We start from the raw sequence: 4,705 nt of genomic DNA on the forward strand, positions 1-4,705 counted from the left end.
GCTGCTGAATGCAATGAAGACCTGCTTATCCAGTAAAGTTCAATGTCAATCTGTAATATTCAATTAGGATTTGCAAAACAGTGAAGTTAAACAATGAATGGGTCCATAGTCGGTATGAGAAGACTACAGGAATATTTACCTGGGTGTACGTTCAAACAGAGATGAGAAAATTGTGATAAATAATTGTTTGTTTGTTTGTTAGTATGTATATGAATGTTATGTGTATAAACTGTGTTGAGTTATAGTTACTCAGTAGTGTCTCAGTGAAACAACCGACGGGGGAAGCCTTGCGGTGACAACAAAAGCAGTGTTTTATTGATCAGTCAAGTTGCTCCAGTGTACTCCATACAAACTGATTGGCTACTGAAGGGATAGAAAATGGGCAATACTTGTTTTAAAGCAAACAAGGAATTAGATGGGAAAAATACATGTTTTAACGGGACCCAGACAATATTAAATACTCAGACAGATGGGAGAAGAAGTGTAGTTTTGTAGGAAATCACAAAATTATTACATAAAATTAGTGAAATCAATTGAAGAATGCCTTTCTGAAGAGCTGTTTACCACAGATGAGCAGCTTTGTGACCAAGCACATTGTAGATCGCTTTACTGCAAAAATTATCTAATTTAATGGATTGGTTTAGACATGCATAACAGCATTTTAAGAACAAAGAGAGAAACAAAAAGGGACGCTTCATGGTGGAAGGTGATGTATAAATAACTGTGTATATGATGAAGGGGGTGGCAACAACCATTCCGAAATCCCGCCATTCTGACATCCCGCTATTCCGACATCCCACCATTCCGACATCCCACCATTCCGACATACCACCATTCCGACATGCAAACGTCCCACCATTCCGACATCCCACCATTCCGACATAAACACATGTTTATAGACAAGCGTTATTAAAAACACAAAGTCTCGGCAACTGGAGGAGGAGAAGCAGTCCGCGGTGGTTTTCAATCACACACTCCAATGCTACTTGTTTCAACTTCCGAAAATTTAATCCAGGAAAAAAAGACTTACAAACATGGACCAAAACGGCTCCATAACACGCACAAGAATCCAAAAGAAACGAAAGTTAACTAAAAGAAAGCAAATGCGCAAAGCCCATCCGCGCTTCCCAAAATTGGAGTGAGTACTCATAAATCACGTGAATAACATGAATAAACGATTTTACTGTATTTTGTTGTGTTTTATACGTTCTATGCTGTCATTTCTCTCTTCTCCTATTGGCAAGGCAAGGCAGAGTGCTCGCAACTGTGTCCTGTGCAGTAGCCGTGATATCTGTTATTGCAATTATTACTTTTGCATATGATGACAGCGTGCAAAAGACGCATTGGCTCTGTGGAGAGCTCCGCTCCAGCTGGCTGCTGTGACAGCTCACTGACACTGTATTTCTGCTTAATCAGTTTCAGTCTCGCCAGAGTTACATTAATATCTGTATTTTTATATTTGAAATTCAGGGGATTTTGATAATAGATTATTAAAGTTTGTTTGCGAGGCTGTGGCCTCTGGATGTGCAGAGCTTGTGCGCCAAACTTTAGGGCGTATTTGCGCCGGCATATCATTAGTGCAAAATGTTTTGGGTAAAAAATAGGCTATTAAAAGGAACTGTCGGAATGGCGGTATGTTAAATTAAAAAAAAAACATACCGCCATTCCGACCATAGGAGGAAAAAAGTGTCGGAATGGCGGGACGTTTGATAAAAAATTAAGTGTCGCCATTCCGACAATTGGAGACCCATGTCGGAATGGCGAGATGTCGGAATGGCAGCATGTAACCATGATGAAGGAGAGACCATTTGAGCAGCACAGCCATTTCGCAGCACAGGGACAGCAGTCCAAGTTAAAGGATCTCCCACGTGGTATCACCTGTCACATTGTGTCAAGGCATCAAAAGAAGAAAAAATCAGCAAACTCAAGGACAAAAAGACAAAGACTCCGGTGAACGAAGAGAGAGGACTGACAAACCAGAAATACAAAAGGATTCTCGATATCAAGATCCAGAAGAAGAGGCTAACAATGCCACGAACACTTACGATGCTGGGAATGATGCCAGCAATGAACAGAGAAGAAGATTCAGTGTCATCAATCTTCAACACGTGCCTCTAATGAGGGGGTGAATATAGAATCCTCAACGATTACAACGTCTCTGGGAACTGTGACAACAACAAGGTTTAAACCATTTTGATATATATTGTAACCTATTGGCTAAGGAATAGTGCTGAAAATGAGGTAAATCTAATACACCACTGTCCTTGGTCTTCTGTAGGGTTTTTAAACTAATACGTGGTGGTTTGTTTTTCCACAGAAATTTGGAGATGCATGAATCTAGTGACTTAAACCAAGTAGCAGATGGTTTTATGGGGATCATTGAAAACAAATAGTTAACTTTTGGTAGTATCATCATTTTAATGGATGTAACTCTCCCCATAAGTGATATAGGTAAGGACTTCCAACGAGAGAGATCGTCCTCTACTGTCTTTAATAATTGCACATAATTTAGCTTTGTTAGCTCTGAGAGCCTGGAGGAAATGTTTATGTTTGCCTAAATATCTAATATTTCCTGACTGTAAAGTGATCGCAGTTATATTATGGAACCTACAGTTAATGGGCAGAACTGTGGTCTTAGACCAGTTGATAGAGTAGTCAGAAAGTGCTGAGAATTTATTTATGAGTGTGATCGTGTGAGTGAGAGACGTCTGTGAGTTCTGAAGGAAAAGTAACACATCATCAGCATAAAGACTTATTTTATGCTCAATATTTTGGGATTAATTACTCACAAACGGGTAAGAAAAGGTAGTATTGCCAGACCATACATGATCAAAACAGGGAGCGGAGGTCGTTCAGCTGCAAGAAGGTGTGAATGTCCGACTAAAGTTTATAAAAAGCGGGTAAGACAAGGTGCGAATGCCCGACAATGTATGATCAAAAGAGGGAGCGGAGGTTTTCGGCTGCAAGAAGGTCTGAATGTCCACCCATAATTCCTGAAAAATGGGTAAAAAAAGAGTGCGAATGCCAAACCATACATCATCAAAAGCAGGAGTGGATGTGTTCGGCTACAAGAAGATTTGAATGTCCATCAATAATTGCTTTAAAACATGAAAGAAAATTTTTGAATATCAAACCGCACATGATCATAAGCGGGAGCGGAGGTGGTTCAGCTGCAAGAAGGTGTGAATGTCCGACTTAAGTTCAAATATATTAACAAAAGCGGGAGGAGAGGTGTTCGGATGAGAGTGGTTGAGAATTTCCAACCATAATCTATAAAATGCGGTGAAAAAAAAGGTGTGATAGAACACTAAAAGGTGGAGCGGAAGTGTTCGGCTGCAAGAAGGTGTGAATGTCTGACTATATTTGGTGAAAAGCAGGTGAAGCAAGGTCTGAATGCCCAACCTTACATCATCAAAAGCGAGATCAGAGGTGTTTGGCTGCAAGAAGGCCTTAGTTTGCCAAAAGCGGGTAAGCTGCGAATGACCGACTAAATATCAACAAAAGGTCTTCGGATGCAAGTGGGTGTGAATATCCCACCATACAAGTATGGTGGAGAGGAAGCTGTGAACAGCCGACCATAGTTTGCAAAAAGCGGGTGAGAAAAGGTGCGAATGTCCAACCATACATGATCAAAACAGGGAGCGGAGGTGTTTGGCTGTGACAAGGTGTGAATGTCCACCCAAAATTAATGAAAAGCGGGCAACAAGTAGGTTTGAATGCCCAACCATACATCATCAAAAGCAGGAGTGGATGTGTTCGGCTACAAGAACGTTTGAATGTCCGAGCATAGTTTGTAAAAAGCGGGTAAGAAAAGGTTCGAATGCCCAAACATACACCATCAAAAGAGGGAGCGGAGGAGTTCCGCTGTAAGAAGGTGTGAATGTCAGACCATAGTTGGTATAAAACGGGTAAGAAAAGGTTAAAATACCCGACTGTACACAATCAATAGCGGGAGCGGATGTGTTTGGCTACAAGAATGTGTGACAGTCCGACCATGGTTTGTAAAAAACGGGTAAGAAAAGGTTCGAATGCCCGAATATATACCATCAAAAGCGGAAGCGGAGGTGTTCGGCTGCAAGAAGGTGTGAACGTCCGACCAAAGTTTTTAAAAAGCAGTAAAGAAAAGGTTCGAATATCCAACCAAACATAATCAAAAGCGGGAGCAGAGCTGTTCGACTGCAAGTAGGTGTGAATTTGAATTTGCAAAAAGCTGATGAGAAAGGTTGAGAATGCCTGACTATACACCCTCACATACCGGAGCGGAGCTCCGAGCATAGTTTGTAAAAAGGGGGTAAGAATAGGTTCGAATGCCCGAACATACACTATCAAAAGAGGGAGCGGAGGTGTTCCGCTGTAAGAAGGTGTGAATGTCCGACCATAGTTGGTAAAAAGCGGGTAAGAAAAGGTAATTTTCAACCACTCTCATCCGAAGACCTCTCCTCCCGCTTTTGTTAATATATTTGAACTTTAGTTTTACATTCAAACCTTCTTGCAGCTGAACCACCTCCGCTCCCTGTTTTGATCATATATGGTCTGGCTACTACCTTTTCTTACCCGTTTGTGAGTAATTATGGCTGGACATTCACACCTTTTTGAAGCCGAACACCACCTCTCCCGCTTTTGATGATGTATGGTCCAGCATTCTTACCTTTTCTAACACATTCTTCAGCAATTATTGTCGGAGATTCACACCTACTCAGAGCCG

The sequence above is a fragment of the Leuresthes tenuis genome, unplaced genomic scaffold (genome assembly GCF_036924035.1).
Source record: "Leuresthes tenuis unplaced genomic scaffold, fLeuTen1.0.hap1 SCAF_20, whole genome shotgun sequence".
NCBI classification, from domain to species: domain Eukaryota; kingdom Metazoa; phylum Chordata; class Actinopteri; order Atheriniformes; family Atherinopsidae; genus Leuresthes; species Leuresthes tenuis.